This window comes from Manis pentadactyla, chromosome 10, assembly GCF_030020395.1.
Source record: "Manis pentadactyla isolate mManPen7 chromosome 10, mManPen7.hap1, whole genome shotgun sequence".
Classification (NCBI taxonomy): Eukaryota; Metazoa; Chordata; class Mammalia; order Pholidota; family Manidae; genus Manis; species Manis pentadactyla.
In genome coordinates, this window is record NC_080028.1 from 14687025 (window position 1) to 14710867 (window position 23843).

A 23843-nucleotide genomic window follows, 5' to 3' on the forward strand; every position below is an offset into this window, starting at 1 on the left:
GTGTTGGCGGAATACAGGGAGTTATGCTAATGGGTAGTTTCTTTTAAGGTGATAAAAATGTGAAATTAATAGTGGTGGTTGCACAATTTTGTGAATTTACTAAAAATCTCTAAATTGTACGCTTAAGCAGGTGAGTTGTATGGAATGTGAATTAGCATAACAAAATACTGTAACAAAAAATAGGTTATTTTAAAAATGAGGTGCAAGTGTACCAATCATTATTCTTGGTTGCAAACATCAGAATCTACTATTGATGGTTTAAGCAGAAAAGGGGATCTATTAAGGTTATTAGGAATTTCATAGACTCTCAAGGAGGCTCAGGGTGTCAGTCCTCAAACCATACCTTGGGACTGCCATCAGTGCAGCCACCACCCACCACAGACGCTACAGATCTCACCAATGAGGTTTGAAACTGAAGTTAGTTTCCCTTCACTGCTGTTTGCCAAGATTTGGACTTCTCTGTCACCAAATCTTACACAAGGCTTCACCATGATTTCTTCTGGAAAGAAGTCTAGGGGAAGGCCATCTGACTGGCTGAGCCCAGGTCACATGTCTGCACCTAAGCTGCAGAGGAAGCTGGGAAAGTGAGTTTTGGCTTCTGCCTTAAGGGGAAGGTTGTATGTTAGAAATACTTCAACGGAAAGGAACCGTGTCTCTTTATCCTCCCATCTGGCTGTCCATTGGATAGGGTGAGTTTTCTTCTGCTAGTTCAGAGTTTATATGTTGTTTTTTAATGATGGTTGCCATTAACTACAGACCCATTTGTAGGTTTCTTTATGTGCAGTGGTGGGCTGCTGACAGCTTGTGCACAGTGCTTTCTACTCTGCATTCACTGGCTTCACTTTCATAGCTTGAAATCTGTCATGCTGGGAGTATTTACACCATGGAAATTGTCAAATGCCACAAATCAGGGCTTCTTCCCCACCAGAGAACCAGTTGTTAAACATTTACTAGCATGCCACTGTCTTTACCACATCAATATCTAGACTGTGGTTATAACAAGACAAGTATTTTAGTGCAGATCTCCCCAACGTGGGATCCATGCTGGTCTGCAAGCTGTTTATTATCAGTCTGCAATAAATACAGAAATTTAGAGTAATTTATAGCGATTTCAAATTGCTGTGACATCCAAAGTATAATTTTTTCTTTTGTATTTCACAAAAGCTTCAGTGTAGGATGGATTGGAAATTTAAAACTGATACATCACCACAGGTTGGCTGAGAAGTCTACCCACATGGTTCTTCATCTTCACCTCTCCCCTCATGCAGCAGGTATTGATACTATCTTCCCAGGTATTAAAAGTCCCATTATCTAACTGTAGATGAATTTTCATCAGCTTCTTATCTCATGGCCTTTAAAAATTGACCCAGTGTCTTTGCTCAGGTTCTGCTGTTTGAATTCTCCTTAGCAGCCTCTTCTCCCAACTGAGGGGCTAAAAAGCGGTGCCAGAGTTTAAGACAAACAAACAAACTCATATGGATTACAAAATATTTCTTCCTCTCTTTCTCTTTCTCATACATAAAACCAAGAAGGATATATGCAAACTTACAACAATTGTTATCTTTGAGTGATGAAGACTATGAGTAAAAGCTGTGCTCTTTTGCATATCTGAATTTTCTACCTTTTCTACAATGAATATGTGTTATATTATAAAGAGAAAAAGTCCGTGCCTCATCTCCTAGCTTTCATAGCTTTCCATGGATTTCCCCTCTATTTTCCTGTTCCCTTGAGAGGAACACCTTTCCATCATTCATAAGTCATTCCTAGAAAGTCTTAGGACACTGGCATAGAAATACTGTCTTGATACTTTCATATATTAAATCTCTCTCAGAACTGGTCTGCAAACACTGAGCTATCAGGTGGAGTTGAGTTTGTCCCCTGCCCTGATTTCCTACAAAACCTTGCAGTTTCTGCATTTACTGAAAAATTATTCTGATCTTGATTTGCTGGAATATCATCACTAATATTCCCCAACGGTGGGTATAATACATGCACTAAATGCTGAGTTCTCCCTATATAAATCAGGAATCTTTCTGGGCTTATCCTAAGCCTCTTGAACACAAGGATTTGTGGGAACTATTTTAGTTTGTGGTCAAACTGTAAGTATTGAAAGACAGTAATACATGTCTTATATTTCTATAGAAAATTTTTACATCCAAGGAATTTTAACATTTTCAGTATCATCTCACCCTATTCTCAAGTCAGATCCTTGAAGTAATAATAATTAGAGAGATTTAAATTAAGCCCATAGTGTGTACAATTTTTACCTATAAATTATGAGAGATTTATTTAATGCTATTATCCAATCTTGGAAAAACTGTGAGGAAATTGGGCCTCTCATATATTACTTATAGGAGCACAGATTATTATAATCTTTCTGCAGGACAATTTATCTCTCTGTATCAGAAGTATTAAAAATGTATACCCAGGCAGAACTTCTGGCTAGGGCATAGGGAAGAGGTAGGCAAATTCTCCCCTGTCCCCCATCCAAAAATAAAAATAAATAAAACTGGACAAAATTGTTCAAAATCGATAATTTCAGAGCTCTAGAAATTGATCAAAGGCAAACATAAAATTGAAAACTGTTCATGAAAAACCGCTGAACTGTGTGTAACAGGAGTCTATGGCATTATTGCCCAGAACTACTCCCATCCTCCACCTAGCTCCTGTCACAGTGGTGCTGAGGGGGTCTGAGTTGGAATGGAGGGAGGAAAACCCATGCCTAAATGTTTTGTCAGTAAATGTAGCAAACTTGGTAGAAAACAAATATGGAAATCCTACAGTTATGATAGTTTGAAGTTGCATTGCTCATTAGGGTGAGTGGCATAATGAGGGACTAGCCAAAAATGTAATAGGAAGATACTGGAAATGAGAGAGTCCTAACAGCTAGATGAGCTCCTCGTGCAACCCTGGCTAACTGGGAGCCCGCATATGCATTAATCTATAGTTTGAAGAGTTCAACAACCCCCAAGTAGGATAAGCACAAAGACACGAACAAACTATTGAATGCTAAAAAACAAAATCAAAATATTGAAAGCATCAAGAGAAAACTGGTATCACATACAGGAAAACAGTCTTACGATTTATGGCTAACTTCTCATCAGAAGTGATAGAAGGCAATAAGCAGTGGAATGATGCACTCAAAGTGCTGAAAGAATAAATTGTCAAAGAAGAATTCTATATCCAGCAAAGTCAACCTTGAAAAATGAAGGGAAAATAATGATATTTGCAGATAAACAAAGATTGAGGGAGTGTGTTGCTAGGAGGCCTGACTTACAGGGAATGATAAGAAAGTCTATCAGGCTGAAAGAAAGTGATACCAGATGATAACCTGAATGAACAGAAAGAGGTAAATGGTAAATATGTGAGTAAATAGAAAAGACTGTATAAACGTATTTTCTCTCTTCTCTTCCTTTAATGCCTTTAAAAGACATAAGATTGTATAAAGCAATCATTATAAAATTGTATTATCTGGCTTATAACATATAGCAATGCAATATATGTGACAATAGCACAAATAAGAGCTAATAAAATTGGAGCAAAGTTGTTATAGTTTACTCAAATTCAGTCAGGAATAACTTCAATTAAGATGTGATAACTTAAAATACATATTGTGATTCATAAAGCAATCACTAAGGAGATAACTAAGATGATACAGAGTTACAAAACAAGATCTCATTAGGAAAGTACAAACCAAAACCACAGTGTGAAGTGCTACCACCTCACCCCCCCATAGATGGTTATAATAAGAGAAAGAAAAAAAAATCCAGAAAGTAACAAGTGTTGGTAAGAATTGGAAAACTGAAACCCTCATACATTGCTGATAAGGACTTAAAATGGTACCAGTGCTATAGAAAGCAGTTTGGTGGTTCCTCAAGAAATTAAATATAGAATCACCATGTAAGTATACATCAATTGTTATATAATTCATCATGGCATATATCAATTCCACTCCTAGGTATGTACCCAAAAGAAAATGGGAAACCCAAAGAGATACTTGTACATAAATGAAGCAGCATTATTCCCAATTGACAAAATATTATATTGTGGATCAACCTAGAAAACATGCTGCGTGAAAGAAAGACACAAAAGGTCCCATGATGTATAATATCATTTATATGACATATCCAGAATGGGTCAGTCCATAGAGACAGAAGGCAGACAGTAGCCAGGACCTGGCAGTTAGAGGGGGTACTGGGGAGTGATTGTTTATAGGCATGGGGTTTTCTTTTGGTGTGCTATGTTTTGGAAGTAAATAGGGGTGGTGGTTGCACAACAGTGTGAATGTACTAAATGCTACCCAACTGTAAACTCTAAAATGATTAATTTTATTACGTTAACTCCACTCAATTTTTCAAATTTATAGACCCTATATCTAGAAAATCCCTAGAAATCTACCACTTTTTTTTAAAACCTACTAGAAGAAATATATTATTTTAGCAAGGTTGCAGGCAACAAAATCAATACACAAAAATCAATTGAGTGCCCACTTCAGCAGCACATATACCAGAATTGGAACCCTACAGAGAAGATTAACGTGGTCCCTGAGCAAGAATGACATGCAAATTCGTGACGTGTTCCATATTTGTACATTTGAAACCAATATAAAGTTGTATGTCAGTGATACTTCAATTTTTAAATATTTGTTTAAAAAGAATCAATTGTATTTCTATATACTGGCAGCAAATAATTTGAACGTGAAATTAAGAAAACAACTCCATTAACAGTAGCATCAAAAAGAACAGAACACCTAGGACTATGAAAAGGTCAACTGTAGACTGATAAAATATTTGCAAATCACTTATCTGGTAAAGGACTTGTATCCAGAATATACAAAGAACTTACAACTTTAAAAAGACAAAAGAATCCAATTTAAAAACTGGCAAAGTATTTAAATGGACATTTCACCAAAGGAGATGCACAAGTGGCTAATATGCATATAAAAAGATGCTCAGCATCATTAATTGTTATGAAAATATAAATTAAAACTATAGCAAGATATGACTACACACCACTAAAATGGCTATAATCCAAAAAACTGGAAATATCAAGTGTTGGCAAGGATGTAAAGAAACTAGCAACTTCAGGAATTGCTTATATTAATGTAAAATGGTACAGCCACTTTGGAAAACAGTTTGAAGTTTCTTATAAAGTTAAAAATAAACTTACGATTAAACCCAGTAATTCCACAGTTAGGTATTTACCCAAAAGAAGGAAATGTATGCTTATATCAACACAACGGCCTGTATGTGAATTATTATTCACAATAGCCAAAAAGTTGAAACAACTCAAATGTCCATCAACTGATGAATGGATAAACAAAATATGATGTATCCACACAATGGAACACTATTTGGCAATAAAAAGGAATGAAGTACTGATACACGTTGCAAGATTAATGAACTTCAAAAACATTATTCTAATAAAGCAGCCAGATACAAAGGACTTACATATGTATGATCCCAGTTATACGAAATTCCCAGAAAAGACAAATCTATAAGGCAAATCAGTGGTTGCCTGGGATTGGGATGAAAGTAGAGATTGACTGAAAATTGACATGAAAGAATTGTGGAGGTGATGGAAACATTCTAAAACCAAATTATGGTGATGGTTGTTCAACTCCATAAATTTATTAAAAACTACTGAATTGTACCCTTTTGGTGAAATCTATGGCATGTAAGTTATACCTCAATAAAGCTGTTAAAAGGTATGTACTTTTTTGAGTCAGTAATTCTACTTCAACTTGTTTTTACAATCATAACCATTGATGTAATCGAAGTTTTAGTTTTAAATATGTTTATCACAGCTCTATTTATAAATAATAAACAATTTGAAACAAATGGTTCACCACTGCACCATGATTAAGTAAAATATGGTATAGCTTTACAATGGAATATTATAATACTATACAATATTATACATTTAAATGATATGAAACATTTATTAACAACAAAAGATGTTCAAGACATTCTGTTAAGAAGAAAAAAGAGCTTATGGAACAGTAATATAGGATGTATTTCATTTAAAAAATAAACACACCTACATACATGCATAGAAATAAGTCTGGAAGGATATATACCAAAATTACATCTAGATAATGGGATTATGAATGATTTTTCTAACTCTTTTTTATGTTTGTTTACCTGTATCTTATAATTTTATGCAACATGAATATTTATGAAATAAGAACAAAATAATATTTAAAGGAAAGTACTGTGAGGTAGGAATGGAAAATCAGTGCATCAAGCAAGTGTAGCAAATTTTCCACCTAGGTCACCTCAGCAAGTAAACTGCTGCATAAAAGTCCCTTCCATTCTGTCACATTCATTAATTATTGAACTTCATACTTGTTATTTAATATTGCGTAGGTCGCAACATACTTTCATGATATATTGCACTCCATAATTCCTCTGGTCCTTACAATAACCCATAAGTAATGAGAAATAATATATGCACACACACAAATGTATATATAATAGCATATATGTTAGTATATACCAGTGTATATTATATATATATATATATATACACACACACACACACACACACACACACTAGTAATTAGTATATTTTTATACTATATATATGTGGCATGTTATAATTAATATTTATGGACATGTATACATATATATTCTTTGTTTAGTCTTCACAATGAACTCTAAGGTAGGTATGATTATCCCCCAATTATGTAGGTTGGAAAGAAAAGTGAGTCACAGATTAAGGGGCTGGCAAAGTTACATTATTATCCCCATTTTAGAAACTGGAAAACAAGAACTGAACTTCAGAAATGTAGAGGTATGTGTGGCAAAATCAAACAGCCAGAAAGATGCAGATCCAGAAGTCAAACTTTCCATGAGAAGTAGTCATCATGACGAGGTCTTATCCAGAATCTTTTGTATTGTTTGAACGCTAACCTTCTTTAGAAGTGGGGAAGTAATAGGTGTTGGCACAGATGGATTTATTTTAGGGCCAGTAGCAAGTAACAAAAGTTAAAAGAAATGGTGGATCCCTTCCAACAGTTTGCCCTGTAGGTGTTTGGCCTACTTTCTCTCCTCATGGAGTTTGCTTCTTTAAAAAGGTGATTTTCTTCTTCAGATTTAGATCTTAATTTGGATTTGAGTAACTACAAACCACAGTGCTCTCCTCTGGTAAAGGTCTTAATGCAAATGGGTCAAGTCAATTTGATGCTGGATTTAAGGCAAAAACGGCAATGTTAAATATAATGAATGTAAAAGCACTTTCCTGGAATCCAAGGCTCCAAACGTTGAAATACATGTTTGAGTGTGTTCAACATCTTACACCTTTGAGGAACCAGACACACGTATGTGGTATGGTGAGCAGCCAGCAGAAGTTACAACAAGAGTAGTTTGCACACGAATCCAGGGTTGTTTTTGCCACTGCTGAACCCAGAACCTTCAGGAAATAATATCTTTTTTTTTAAATTTTTGAGTGCTTACTGTGTACCAGGCATTGGGCTTAGCACTTTATACTCAGGATCTTATGAGATCCTCCTTCCAACATGTACCAGCTCTTCTGAGTGAGATAGACTGCAACTCCCCATTTCACACACTGAGTTTCAGAAGTTTGAAGTTAGCTAAATTAGCTCAGTAATCCCCTCTGTGACCAGATACACAGCCCCCTCTGCCATCTTGATCTCTCTCCTCCTGAATACAGTATTCTAACCTTTTGATACCCCTTTGATGCCCAAGGCTAAACAGTAGACATCCCATACAATCTATGTAGAACATTCCTGTTCTTTCTCTGGACACTCTCTTCCAGCCTCACTCTAATTAAGAAGTGTTTCTGTGATTACACAGAAGTAAAGTATTACAAAATTTACTGAATGCTCACTTAAAACTGGTCATGCAATACACTATGTACAAAGTACAAAGCATAGCCTTCTTTTCCTCTGAGTTCCACTGCCCAAAGATAACTATGATGAACAATTTTATGTGTCCTTTCAGACTTTATCCATATACTAACACAACATGATTGTGCCATTATTAGAATTTAATTAGGTTTTTAAACATCTGGCTGGCCCCTGTCTCTGCAGGCTCATACAGGGATTGGAGTCAGCCGAATCTCCCCTGCCCCACATCCTCAAGCTATTAGAGAGATACTTGCTGATTCTGCAGCTAGAAGCTTTCATTTATCATTACTGTTTGTTGCAGCTCATCATGCTGGCTTGGGCCCATTGTCCCAACCAATAACTGTCCCTCCAATTCTTTGCTTTGTATCACCCACAGATTTAATAATATGAGTTCTACAGGAAAACCTTGTTGGCCCAGCCCATTCCTGTTTAAAATCCTTCAGTGTCTTCCCAAGACCCCTCTGAGCTCCACTTCCTCATCTGTAAAGCTAAGGAGCATGATTTGATGGTCTTTGTGATCCCTCTCTGATTTAAAATTCTTTGGAACTATTCGAGGTATGACATGCCCTGCTAAACCTCCTCCTAGCAGTAGCTAATGCTTTCCAACCTTGGGAAGTTCACATTTCCGAGACACACTGCAGTAGGTGGAGACAATTATCCTAGGAAGCTGATGAAGGGCAAAGCCAATGGCTTTCATGAAATTATCCAGGCTTTAGTTTTGAAAGATGGGACACAGTAGGGTCAACAGGATGTGAAAACATTTGCATCGATTCTAAAGAGAGGGACTTAGCTTAGTACAGTTTCCAAGTTTCAAGTGCTGGATACATTTTTTCCTGGAGGGAGTTTGATCTTTAAAAACATCAAAACTGTGAGGTGTAACTGTGGCTCTGTGTTCCACAAAGGTCAGCTGGAAGATGGAGGTTCGTAACTTCTGAAAGTGACTTAATTGCTTGGCTGGGCAACTCTTTCGGATGGGAATCTTTGCCTAATCTTGTGAGACTTTTCTTGAAATGGAATTCAGTTCTACCTCAAAAAGCTTGTCCTCACTTAACCCTGGGAAAAAAGAGAACCCTGCAAAGCAGGGCAAGGAGAGTCTTGAAGTACAATTAATATATGAGTACACTTTAATTATCTGGCTGAAATACATTATGGGAGTAATTTTCATTTTTAAATGATTTAATTCTTTTCTCCTTCACTGTAAAGGATTTAGAAGTTCCTAACTTTTTTTCTCAAGGGCATGTTTTCAGGGTTCTGTTATAACCAGAAATCATTGTTCTTCCTCTTCATACCACACGCAACAATAGGAAATATTGCAGCAGCACCCAGCCTTGACTGATTTTAGGGAATGGAAGGACTTCGAGGAAGAGGAGAAGTAATGGAGTGGGAAATCTAGTGCAGAAGAAGTCACCAAGATGGTTAGAAACTCCTAGAACAGAAGGTGTCTGAGCATCTTTTGGCAAGAGCAAGAATTCTGAAACCAGACTGCTGAGTTCACATCACCACATACCAGCGGCATGACCTTAGGCAAGTGCTACTTCTGTGTACCGGCTCTTTCATCTATAAATCAGGGATCATAATAGTACCTGCTTCAGGGGGCTACTGTGTGCACCACGTGAGTTAAGACATGTAAATTGCTTAGGGCAGTGACTGGTTCATAGTTTTAAAAGTTTTATTTAAAAAGTTTTATATACAATGTGTATATATTGTATCTTTACTTATACATAATCAAATGCTAATGAGAACTTCACACTCATTAGAATGACTATTCTATCAGTCGGAGTTTTCCAGATAAACAAGATCAGTAGGGGATTATTATTATTATATACTTATTATGGATTTGAGTTATATGATTATAGACACTGGCGGGTCCAAAAATCTGTGTATGTGTGTGGTGGGGGGTAGGGGGAACGGACAAGCAGGCTGGAGTCCCAGGACAGCTCATGGTGCATTTCCAGTTCAAAGGCTGTCGGGCTGGGGAACCAGGAAGAGCCGATGTTCCAGTCCTAGTCCAACAGCCGACTGCTGGGGAATCCCTGCACTCAGGGCAGGGAGGTCTTTTTGCCCTATTCAAACCTTCAGCTGATTGGACGGGGCCCAGTCACACTATGAAAGGGAATCTGCCTCAGTCAAACTCCACCGACTTAAATATTATTCTCACCTAAAAACACTCTCAAAGAAACACCCAGAATAATGTTTAACCAACTCTCTGGGCACCATGGCCCAGCTAAGTTAACACATAAAATCGATCATCGCAACTATTACCAAATAAACAGAAAACTACAACCGTTGACAAGGATGTGGAGAAACTGGAATGCTTGTGCCTTGCTGGGAGAAATATAAATTGGCATAGCTGCTGTGGAAAATAGTATGGCAGTTCCTCAAAAAATTGAAACATAGAATTGCTATTTGATTAGCACTGCCACTTCTGGGTGTATACACAAAAGAAGTGAAAGTGGGGACTGGAACAGATATTTGTACTCTCATGTTCACAATGGCCAAAAGGTAAGACTCACACTCCCAGAATAATCTGTACCCCTAATACTTACTCCAATCAGGAGCAGGGCAACTACTAGCCTTGGACCCTCACTCTGGCAACAACTATAGACTTGGAAACCTTGATAATAATAATAATAATGATAATGGCTAATCCTTATATGTAATCTGGTCATTTCTGTATTTCACATGTATTAACTTGTCTTAATATAAGATACTATTATATCATTCCATTTTACTGGTGGAAAAACTAAAGCGCACACCAATTTCATATACCAATAAAATGGCAAAGAGACTGGGACAGCCTGACACTAAATCCCATGCTCTTCACTGCTGTACATTATTACCTAAAGGGGTTTAGACAAAGGGTCCCCAACCTGTGAGTACAGAGGAGCCTTGGAACCCTTACAAGGTGCCTATGAATCCATATGAATCTGTAAATGAATATATAATGCCTGAGATGCACAAATATTTTTGAATGTATAGAGATGCTATTGTGAAGAATAAGAATATCAATTCAGTTTTAAAATAATGAATGTATTGTGACTTTTACTCATTATATAGTTCCTCAGTCACAGATACAGGGAAGAAATTAAAGACCATGGTGATAGATTCGATTTCAGTCTTCTTTTTGCCTTATTTTGAGATGCTGAGGGATTTGCTTTTCCCCAATATTTTAGAGAAACATGAATCAAAGGAATAAACAAAGGTGACTCCAATTTTTTTTTTGGAAGCCTAACATCTATAGAGAAAAGTGCACATACCAGAGAGGAATAGCTGGATGAATTTTCATCAACTGAAATCACAGTGTAACCAGCACCCAGATCCAAAAACAAGAACATCACCAGCACTCCAGAAGATTCTTCCTGCTTCTTGCAGTCACTCTCCAACGTCCCTCCAGGGTAGCCATTTGTGGTGGGTAGAATTGTGTCTCCCACAAAAATGTATTTAAGCCTTAACCACCGGTACCTGTGAATGGCATCTTATTTCAATATGGGGTTTTTACAGATGTAATCGAGTTAAAATAAGATCATCCTGGGTTATCGCAGGCTCTAACCCTTGGTCTTTCAAGCTTTCTTTCTGGGGATATCTGATAGACTTGTTCTAGAGGTAAATTTTCTGTGCTTTTCCTTTGCTGATTCAATGAAGTAAATTTACATGTGATAATAAATAATAAAATTATACTTGAAAAGATGAAGAGCAGTCAGAGAAAGTCACTGCATCGGTTTGCTCGAGCTGCCGTAATATCACACCACAGACCAGGTGGCTTAAATTCATTTAGTCCCATCTGATTGGTGTCCTTATGAGAGAGATCAGGACACAAACTTGCCTGGGCACCATGTAAGCACAGAGTGAGAAGGTGGCTATTGCAAACCAAGGAGCGAGACCTCAGAAGACACCAACCCTGTCGGTGCCCTGATCTTGAACTTCCTGTCTCCAAAACTGTGAGTAAATGAATTTCTGTGGTCTACCCGAACCACCTTATTTTAACATAATCACCTCTTTAAAGGCCCTATCTTCAAATACAGTCACATTCTGCTGTCCTGGAGGTAAGGGCTTCAACATATGGATTTGGAGCGTGGGGACACAATTCTGCCCATAACAGTGAATAAGTATTGTTTCCTTTTTAATTTCTATGATATCCTTGACTTCACCATGGAGGACTTTTGCACAAGCAGATTCTAGACAGTAAGGCCTGAGCCAAAAAAATTGTTGATGGGCAGCCCTTCCACAGAGGATGCAGGGTTCGTGGTCTTCCTTTCTCTTTTTCTTCAGTATGTAAAGAAGTCTGATTTTAGAATGTGGAAGGAAATGTCAAGTGAAGTCTTAAATCATCTTCCATAACGAGATTTGACACCAGTATTTTCTCATGTAATCGTTGTACTGCCCATGGCTGACAGTGATTGTCTTAGAAGGAAAATTTTCCCACTCTCGATAACTTTCTAGGCAAGCACTTTTTGGATTTGTTTTTTTCTCTTTTCTCTTCCTGATCCAAGGCTGTGCCTCCCTGTTGTTGTTTGTTTACTGTGTTTTGTTTGTAGTGTTTTATTGACAGGTTCATAAACAGGGGCTTTCATCGTCATTTGTGTATGAAAGCAAATGAACAAATGCTCCTTCATTCAAAGAGCCTTTGTTGGGTGCTCACAGTGTATCAGGCAGTGTGCTTGGCACTGGAGCTTCAGCAATGAGCCCCATGGGGGCTTGTGGTCTAGTGCAAGACACACAAGAGTATAGTGAAAGGTTGCCAGAAAGCGTGATAGGGGTTATGCTACCGTTAACCACGTGCGCTCAATCAGGGCTCTCATTCCTCTGAGAATCGTTCCTTCTGATCCACAGGAATAGGGCCTGGCAATGGTGTGGGACCGTGGTGCTACCAGCCAGCTATAACAGATGAGGTAGGTGGCAGACAAGTGTGCCAGCCTCCGTGAATTATGATCTCTCTCCTTTGAAACTGTGCTTCAGGAATGCTCATCAATCTTTGCTCATCACTTGAACTAAGAACATGTGAATTTGGGACCTGTGGGTGGTCATCAGCTGCCGCTGCTTAGAGAAACTGACAGCCAGTCTGTAAACGGGGAGAATGAGGCTCAATTCTCAGAGAGATGCAGAGACACACTACTATGTGGAGAGATAGAGAGAGAGGGAAGAAGGGAGAGACTGGCACCGTTGTGCAGTCAACTGGCCCTATTGGTATTTGGGGCTAGATAATTCTTTGTTGTTGGGAGCTGCTGTGTACTAGAGGATATCCAGCAGCATCCCTACCCTCTACCCACCAGATGCCAGTAGCACCTGCCAGTTGTAATAATCAGAAACATTTCCAGACAATACCACATGTCCCCAGTGGAGGATGGGGGTAGGAGTGGGGACATCGTGCCTCCATGGAGAACCAGGTGATGGAGGTCCTGTTAACTCCAAAATAAACCCAGCCCCCTGAAGGGTTTTTATCAGAATCATTTAAGCATTATCCTCTTGCACATCAGAGCCACCTGACCTTTCCTGGGAAATACTGAAGGGTCAGACCAGTTCCTTTCCAACCTAAAAGTGTATTTCCCAATCCACACCCTTTTCAGTCAGTTCCATTATCTGCTCCACGCTGCTGTGGGAAACTTCTCTCAGGACCTGAGGGAACTGTGTGTCTACCTCCCAAAGGGAGGCTATCCTCGGTTGCCATGGCAATAACTCCTATTCATGGAGGGTTTACTCCTCACCACATCCTATATTAGGTACTTCCATACATAATGTCATTTAATCTTCACAACCATCTTTTGAGGTGGGTACTACCATCCTCACCTTCCAGACAAGGAAGCAAGAGACCGCAAACCATTTGCCAAGATGACTCATTCATGCAAAGGACTTCACAAGGGATTCTATCTTTCGAGTGGTTCCTAGATGAAGGCCTAGAACATCTCTCAAAAGAGTGAGGGAAAAAAGTTGTTCTTGCATCAGTGATAACCATATAAATAACAATTCTATGAACAAAGTATATTAAATGCCAAAAAGAGACATAAGCAGAAGGACAAAGGAGAGGTGACATGGCATCACACTCATAGCAGGACACAATGCTCGGACGAAGTGGCATTTGCCTCAATAAGTGGCAAGGAGTTGGGCAGCCAGAGATGGTTCAGGGGTCCCTCAAGACCAAAGCAGGGAAGTGGGAAGTGCCGGCATGACTGGGGAAGCAGTCGGGAGTCCAGTGTGACTGAAGCATAGAGCACGTAGAAGACAGATTGAGAAGTAGGGACTTTGTTTTTTCCGCTGCTATATCCACAGTTCCAAGAACAGCAGCTGGCATATAGCAGATGCTCAATAAATATTTGTTGAAGGAAGGAAGGTGTTTTAACACTTGTATTCTCCCTTATGAAGGGCGGTACCAGTTCTCCTTGGCTCATCAGTGTGTCTCAATCACCTTCACAAAATGCTTGGCCCATGAGAAGCATTCAAGGACTATACATTGTATGGGTAACTGCCTGAATTCTGATTCTTTCTATACTTGCTTCTCTTCACTCTAAATTAGAAACTTTCTGAAGGCAAGGACCACCTATCTATGCCCCATATCACCTATCAGAGATATTTTTGCCCTGTTGGCCATAAGTGTGTTAAAGCCAATTGAATTGTGTCTGTAAAGTGGATGGTAACTGCTACGCACCTACATGGTACTCCATCAATATTCTTAAACTGCTACTAAACGTTTCCATGTAAACCTCCCATTACTGGATTCATTATGAGGAAGGAACACACACTAAACAAGAGAATGACCACTTGGGGAAGATTTGACCTGCATTTTGATTCATTGGATGATTTTAGGTCTACTGTATTAGCAATCTGCTATTTGACTGTGCCACAATTACTTTGTTGAATACAGGACCACATCCACTTGTGATGTGATTGGGTTCCCCTTAAAGTGCCACTTCTGCCATCTTTAAAGGATGCATCTTTCATTTCAGGACATCTTGTTTCAGAAAGATGCGTCTTTGGTGAAATGCAATAGCCTTGATGAGAAGCATTTTTGGAATAAGCAAGTGAAGGAGAGAGGAGACTTCTTTTTGATTGGAAGGTCACAAGAGAATGAAATTTTCAAACACTTTGCCCCAGTGAGAGAACTAAAGTGCTGAGCTTAAGCTGTTTCATTACAGGGGGAAGTGAAGAGTGGCAAGGAGAGGAGAGAAAGAATGTTGGCGTTATTTAGTTAATTTCCTATGGAAAACTCCAAGCACGCTACCCCAGTGAGCTCAAGCTGCAGTGTCCGTCTGGAGTTTAGCTTCTTTCAGTTGGATCAGAGGCAGAGGGTGAGCACCACGGCATGTAGGTGACACAGGTTTGTGTTTCATCCACACGTTCGCTTGTTGTATGTAAAGCTCAGCAGAATTTATATTCTCACTGATTCTGGAGAAATCAAATTTAGAAACAGGACAGAGAGGGAATTTTCTAGAATCTAATGACTCCCATTATAAGCCAAAAGCAAAATGTTAGTTCAGGACTGCGAGATAATGAAGTCGATCATTAGCAGCTAGGAAATACCATTCCTGCAGATCTTGCTCTGATGAACCACATGAAATTGGTTGGAAGATTATAGATTGCCAATTTATCCTGCTTTCACTGATCTGTCACATCATGAGAATTGGGGGTTGTCACCAGTTGCCTGTTTGTGTGCAAACAAAAGAAGCTGAATGAAGCTGAAAACAATCTGTAAAAAATCTGAAAATATGGAAGGGTGATTCTTTGAAAATGATCAGATGCTAAGGGATGGAGCAGGGATTCTCATCTTTGAGGAATGTACATACCCATTTTAAAGGAAAAAAAATGTTATCCCCTCCCTCCACCAAAGAATTATTTTCCCATAAGGAACTAAAGCCCTTTTTGCTAGATGGCTGTTATCATGCACAAAGAGAAGTTTTATCTTTATAACTGATACGGTTTTACAGATTACTATGGAAAACATGTAGTATATTTTTTAGTTCTGGTAGAACATGCAAACCCCAGTTTGGGAAATACTGTGTTGAACAAGGTCTGGCTTCTATCAGCTTTAGCTTCTAGCATATGGTCACTGGCTTATAACTGACATTTTTGGAATAAGCCTTAAACTATGTTAACTATTACTTAGAGGTAAAAGAGGAAAATGCATACAAATTTAGTACATTTCTTTAATATGACTTTGACTTTCCTTCTATTTCTGTGAGTCCTGAAACATCAGGTTTTATAAGCATGTCTTCCCCCAAAAATGGTTTGTTGAGTTAGTATTAAAGGTCCAACCCCTCAATTAACCAGAACACTCAAGGATGAATGTTTTTCTGGAACTTTTGATAATTAGACTCTAAAAACTAGAGCCAAGGCCCATACATAGAAGCAGAGATGTGCTGGAGTTGCTAATACTGGTTCTTGAATGCTAATTGTAAATATCCATGGATTTTGTGAACATAGTTGTTATAGATAGTGGCCTAAAATCTGCTGTGGTAGGAATATTTGGTGGCTAAGGGGACAGGGGGGTGGGGGCTGAACTAATCTGTAATGTTGTTAATCAGAAAGAAGCCAGTTGCAAAATACCATGGAAATTGGCACACATACATACATTGACTTTTTTTTGAGAGCCATTGTACCAGCACATAGAACCATTACCCACTACATAGAAGGAGTTTTGGAGGCATGCAGAACTGGTCCTTCAGAACCTGGCAAGGTTAAGCTCAGGAGCCCAGGCTAACTGACAGGCACATAATGGTTAACAACACACTGGCTTAGGAGAGGCAAACAAGGTTTCTGATCCCAGATTGCCAACTAGAGTTGTATGACCCTGGCCAAGTCATTTACCTGAATCTGAGTTTTCTTATTTGTAAAATGGGATGATAAGTGCCTGTATGTGATGATTAAGCTAAACAGTGTATAATTATAACCTCACCTAAAGATAGTGCCTGGCACACAGTAGCCATATAGTAGATAAATATGCACTGAATACTAAGTCAGCACACACTGTTAGCTCAATTGCCTCATAGACCTCTGGGTCTAAGCCACTTTTTATCCAAGTCTGACTACTCCTGAAGTTTCATCTAATGTCTCTGTACCTTCTCTTTAAGTTACTATTTGCCTGTTTCTCTGTCTCTGTCTCTTTCTTCCCCACCCACTACCTCCAGTCTTGACCTTCACAGCCATAGATAGTGGCTGAGGGGACTGGGGGGTGGGAACTGAATTAATCTGTAAATTGTATGTTGAACAAGCAGAGCATATGACATAATGAAAACACAACTTTATATTTGTCTCCCACCACCCCTTGGAAAGTGATTCAGTGAACAGGCTGGTAGTTTCTCAAAAGGTTAAAACAGACCAGAGAAATGAAAACATGTGTGTGAACAAAAAAGCTTGGATACCATGTTCATAGCAGCATTATCATAATAGCCAAAAAGTGGAAACAGCCCAAGTGCCCATCAACTGATAAATGGGTAAGCAAAATAAGGTGCATTCATATAATGGAATTTATTGGGCAAGAAAAAGGAATGAAATACTGGTTCATGGTATAGCACGGATGACCTTGGAAACATTATCCTATATGAAAGAAGCCAGTCACAAAATACCACATCACATATTCCATTTATATGAAATGCCCAGATTAAGCAAATCTATAGAGACAGAAGATAAATTGGTAGTTGCCTAGGGTTGTGGGACTTGAGTGGGAATGGGGAGTGGCTGCTCGTGGGGATGGGCCTTCTTTCTGGGGTGAGGAAAATGTTGTAGAATCAACTATGGCAATGGTTGCAGCAGCCTTGGTGTGAAGGGGGTAGAACTTCCTCCCTTCTGGGGGAGGAGAGGACTTGCACTGGGCCGCCCCAAAGAATCTTCTCCATAAACTCTCTCTCCTACATTCTAACCCCCTTTTATATCCTTGATCTGGCTGAGGGACTCAAGGGTCACAGAACTGTTCTTGGAAATTTGCTCTGTAAATTCTGCACTTGTAAATGTGACCCCTTGGCCTTGAGGCCCTGGGCCATCTGGACATGGTAAGTACCAATACCATACTGGTCACCTGGCCTGGTTCCTGGGCCGTCTACTCTCAGGGGATGGGCCTGCTCAACTACCGATCTTCAGACCATGCTGAAAGACCCAGGAGACCCTACTGCCTTCTTGAGAAGTTAGCCACAGAGATACGTGGTATAGACCTAAGGAATGAAAATTTAGTGGGCAAAGAGGTCTAGTCCACAGATCTAGGGTGCAAGGTGTGTCATGATATTTCATTTCTTTTCTCAAAATCAAATGTTATCTGCTCCAGGATCCCCAAACTTTTCCTGGCTGGGGTGAGACATATTGGGAACTCAGTGATTGGAGATAGAACCTTCTCTCCCTCTTCATTGGGTAATTCAAGGATACTGGAATTAGTGAGGGCAGAAAACTGGGGTAGGAGGCAATTCATTACATGTGGTGGTCACCAGCTTTACCACTCCCCCTTCACGCTGTGTCTACTGAGCCCTGGTCTCCACCATCCATCTCACGGATGCTGCTTTACAGGTGAGCCCAGAGATACCCTCCTAGGAGTGGGCTCCATAGCTCAAGGACGTGGCATCCTGCAGCCATGCCCCAAGCTGGGGTGCTCCTCAGGGGCATTAGTTTGTGGGATCCCACCTCCACACTTCCCCTTATTCTTGGCTGACCACTCTCAACTTTCTTGCCCCCAAGCTCTTCCCATCACCACAGTTTCCCTCAGTGGACTTGCACAGTGTCTCCCCATGGAACCTTCTCCACAAATCTTCTCTCCTACACTCTGATCCCTTTTCATTTCTTTGATCGAGCTGGATCAGAGATTCAAGTGTCAGAGAAATCCAGTGTTGGCCTTGTTTCCCAGGGGGTGGGTAGGGAAATAGGTCATAAGTTAGCACTTAGTCTTTTGTGTTTTTTTTTAAATAAATCATTTATCCTGTTACAGAATCTCAACAAACCATGAAACTCAGCTCCCAGACCCATGACTTGTTCAACAGAATAATTCTGGACATGTAGACTCCTGGTTGGCCACCACAGGAGATCCAAACCGCAGATAACAGAGCAAGCCAATAAAAAAGACAGAGCAAGGAGTACTCACCTTCCAGTACTCTCCAGCCAAAGTCTCTGGGTACCTGGGGACCCCACCCGGCTGGACAACTGGCAGTGGCTCTTGTGAACACACTACTGTCCCCCTGCCCACAGTCCAGTCCAGACTGCATCTATAAATTACACACATGCCCCAAGAGGGTGCAGACATCTCAGTGCTCCAGCCACACTGACACAGTTGCCAGTACAAACCAGCCTTTCACTGAAGTATGCTCGAGATTTAGAACTTTGTGAAGAAAGAAAACAAGGACTACTGATTTGTATTCCCTAAGAAAGAAACTAGACAGGCCTTTGCTCCACTGATATTTTATTAAAAATCTTCTGTTCCATCAAAGCAGTCTGTGTACCGACCTCTGAAAGCCTGTTACATACTTCCCTGGAAATCTCACCATCTTCCTTCCTGCCACCCAGATATCAGAAGACCCATCTCCTGTCTCACAGCTCTGGGAAGCCTCGGTTGGCCATGTCAGTCTGAAGGACTCTCACCCCATCTGAACCCTGATATCACCTCTCTCTGTCCCTCCTTGGCACTCAGTTCACATTGGCTTTTATTGTTTTTCATGTTTTATACATCTTATCTCCTCAAAGTCAGGGACTGTGTCCTCTGCTTTGTGACTCCCATCTCTTCCAGCACATGGTTTTGATAATTATTGCTATTTTGATTATTACTTTCCTATTCTGACAATTTTTTTGATATCTTATTATTTTGACAATTACTGTTATTGCTACTATTCTTATAGTTAACACTTGTCGAGGGCATATCTTGTGTCAAACACTGAACCAAGTGTCACATGCATCCCTTTGTTAACCCCAGCAACCTGAGAAAGGGGGCACAGTGATTAACCCCATTTCATAGAGAAGGAAATGGGATTCCCAAAGGCTGGGCATCCAGTCTGAAGTAGCCAAGCTGAGTCTTAGCTCAGCTCCATGTGACCCCAAACCTGTGCTCTCTGTTCCCAGCGGTTACTGTACGTCAGACTGCAGAGCAAAAGATGGAAGGTAAGGGTTACTTCTTTGATATTTCTTTTACAGACAAGTCATAAACTCAGGCAAGACTCTGGAACTCAGAAAGAGGACTTGACCCCTAGTACAACAGTTTGTATAAATGCAGGACCCCAGTAGTCTTCCTCCCACACTCTGGTGCTCTGCTGTATGACAAAAATAGTCCTCTTGGAAACTTAGTCTTTTTGTACTTCTCTACTGCAGAACAAACCACCCTTTAGCAAAAACCAAAATAGTAATTTTCTGTGGAGTGGATAATCACCCACTACAGGAAACTAAAACAACATACTGTGGCTAGAGCAGGAAAAATGTGCAAAATGCTTTGCTTTGTTTCTCTCTGTATATAAAAGGTATACATGTATGTATGTGTGTGTACACTGTGTACAGATTTTCAGCTCATCTAACTTAGAAATAAGAGCCAGTCCTGATCCAGCCACCCTCCCACTGCTGCTCTGAACTCCTTTCATGGACTAAAGCAGAGCCAAACAGAATCTGCTTCTGTAACTATTATTTATAATTTTTAGTTTAAAAAAATCTGCGTCCTGGAAAACGTTTGAACAGTGTGGCATTGACAAGACATGAGGGAAGTTGACTGAGAGAAAGGGGAGGGGGAGAGGGAGCTGAGGCTGCTCTCTGCCTAGAATACCCCTCCCAGCACTGTCCACATTTTAACAGGGGTCGGTTCAGCAGACATTTACTGAATACTAATTACCTGCCAGACTCTGCTAGAATGTGGAGATGTAAAAATGAAAAAACCTTCACATCCAGCATCAAAGGCTCATCGTGATAGGGTAAACAGACATGTAAGAATAAGCAGTCTTACATAGATAGGGAAGATTAGAAGAAAATAAAATAGGCTTCAAGTGCCAAGGGAATCATCTTAAGGGAAAATTTCTAGGGGCAGAATAGTATACATAGCAGTCAAACCATCAGACAGACTGGATTCACTCGTCAGCTCCATTATCAGGTTCTTGCATCTGTACAATGGGGATAAAGTCCAAATTATACCCTGAAGATGTTGCCAGGATTAGAGAAGATAATGCACATTAATCATTTATGGCAGTGCCTGGCAGGTAGGAAGTGCTCAATAAAGTGTAGTAAAATGAAATGTCAGTTAAAAATAAAATAGGTGAGTTCTCTGTAAGTGGAAGCATAAAAGCAAAGAGCCACTTGGGCAGAGATGTGGGGGGACTCATGGATAGATCAGAGCTTGGTAGCTTGATGAACTTAAAGGGACCTTCCGCCCCCAAAGTGCTATACTTTTAGGAGAACTTCTTAAGAATAAGTGCTGTGTGTATGGATCCAAGATGAGGAAGGGGCATGAGTGGGAAACCGAGGGGACATGCTAGAAGGAGATTGGAAGTTATAGGGTAAATAAAAGTCCCTGTCTTTTGACCATCTAGCTGGAGAAATAAGTCACATTCCTAGGGGAAAACTACACAGCAAATAGGCAATGCGTGATAAGTATTTGTTAAGCATTACAGCAGATCGATTCATTAGTTCATCAATAATGGTAGAACTTAAGACACTGAGGCAGGCTATGTAAAAAAATGTTTTCGGATAAGCGGGCCCTCTGATATCATTCACTCCACATTTTTTAAATCAAATTTTTATACAGACTTACTATGCATTAAAAACTGTTCTATGCACTTTACAAATATTAACCAACCTAATCCTTATAATTACAACCAGACACCTGCATGCCTGTTACTCTGCCCATTGTACCAATGAGGAGAGATTGAGGGACTTGCCTAAGACCTCACAACTGGTATGTGGGGAACAGAGCTTCAGGCCTGGGCTGTCCAACCCTGGAACCTGTGCTCTGCCCCTGTGCTCATTGACCACCGTGGGTGGGTGGTCAGAGAAGGGGGTTCAGTGATGAGCCAAAGTCCCAAAGTTTTCGGAGCTTACACTTCATCGAAATACAAACCAACAACCATAGAAGGCCGTGGGATTGTGCTGTGAAGATAAATAAGGCAGGATAAAGGGCTAAAGAGAGAAGGATTGGGGAGTATTTAAAGGGGGTAGATGGGAAGACTGCTCTGAAGAGCTAAGACCCAAATGAGGTGAAGGAGAAAGGTACATAAAATGTACCCCAGGCAGACGGGCAGGATGTGCAAAGGCCCTGAGTCAGCAGCATGCTTGGCGTGTTCAAGGAAGAACAGTGTGGTCAGAGTGGAGAGAAGGGGGTGAGTGGCAGGATGTTGAAGAGGTAGCTAGGAGCTAGATCATACAGGGAAGGATTTGGACTTCTGCTTCAAGTGTGATGGGAACCCAGGCATAGATTTTGAGTAAGGGAGTGATATGACATGATTTCCATGTATGCTTCTCAGTGGAGAACAGACATGAGGGAACCAGGAATGAACACAGGGCAACCAGTTGGGAGGCTGGCTCAGTAACCAAGGCCAGAAATGACGGTGGCTTGTGCAGTGGTAGCAGAAGTAATAGGCATGGCCAGCTTGGAGATACATTTTGAAGGTACAGTTTGCAAGAGTTGGTGCCACAGGGGTCATGTACTTGTTTATTTCCTGTCCATTTCTGGTGGTAGAAAATGACCTTCAAGATGGCAAGAACTTTGTTTTGTCTAATTTTTCATCACTTTATCCCCCGTTCCTAAAATAATGCCTGCTGTGTAACTGGCATTCAATATATATTTGTTATGTATTTGTTTAATGAATAATACATTGAACGCGAGGTGTGAGGAAAAGAGAAGTGACAAAGTGACTCCATCTCGGGGCTGGATCTGCCCATATCCCTGAGTCATTACAGGGTCAGCTTTAATTCTATACTCTGAAGGCAAGTAGATATCTTTATATAATATATAGTCATTTAATGCACCTGTGCCCTCAAATGAATACAAACTGTCGTGCTCCTTTCAACTTATGAGGCAGAGAGCCGAAAATATATATATATATATATATATATATATATATATAAAATAAATGTTTTTATACAAATCTTTTTATGTTTTTATGTTTTATACATAATATATGTTTTTATATGTATATATGTTTATATATATATTATATATATAAACATATATAAATTATAAATATGTAGTAATGACTTAGCTAATAAAAATTAAACATGATGATGATAATACATTTATTTTGCCTTTACTATGTGGTAAGTCCATTGCCAAGTGCTTTATAGTTCTCACGGTTACTCACAGACAGAGGGACTGTTGCTGTCCCCACTCTACAGATGAGGAAAAGGTGACATTGCAAAGGTAAAGCAGTGAGCCTGGAGCCACGCCACCAAGAAATAACAGAGCCAGGACTCAAATCCAGGTCTAGCATCATGTGAAAACCACAGCCCCGTACAGTTTCTCAAGGTCACTTAACTCATCATGTTACGTACAACCAATACTGGTGTCCCATTCTCCTGGATTATGTAGGTAAGAGCAACACAAGGGCTCACAAATAATCGGCTTCTGTGGATTCCTCCACTCTCTTCACTGTTCTTGGATCCTTCTGGACTTAGCGCCTGTGAAATTGGGAGCATGGGGTGAGAGCAATCTATGGCTTTTCTCTGTCCCTGATTTTATTCTCCCCCACAAACTGATCACCTTTAGTGAAACACACAGCAGGTTAGCTTGAACACGTGATATTGTGTGTTGTTAGAACAAATTACAAAGACCTGTGAAATTAATTTGTGTTGTCTATTTGAAAGATTCAAAAGCTATTAGAGTTAATCTTCCTTCTATGTCCAAATCAGTGATAAATGGCCTAGAAGCTGGATAACCTTTCCATAGATTACCTTGGTCACTGGGTAGCATTAGTTATCTTTTCAATGTTCTGATGTAATTTAACAACATATCGTTTAAGACTGTTGTCCAGTTGCCTGTGCTTTGGAGATGTTTTATGTGTAGCCAATAGGTAACACTGAGCCAGTAACTCAGAAGAGTTATGAC

The 23843-nt window shown here is 39.9% G+C and overlaps 1 non-coding gene across 1 annotated transcript; it reads left to right on the top strand.

Annotated features, from left to right (window-relative positions):
• The first annotated feature begins 4482 nt into the window (after window positions 1–4482).
• Window positions 4483–4589, top strand: LOC118915597 (U6 spliceosomal RNA). The gene has a single exon (XR_005026143.2). It is a non-coding gene; the product is annotated as a U6 spliceosomal RNA (small nuclear RNA).
• The last annotated feature ends 19254 nt before the right edge of the window (window positions 4590–23843 follow it).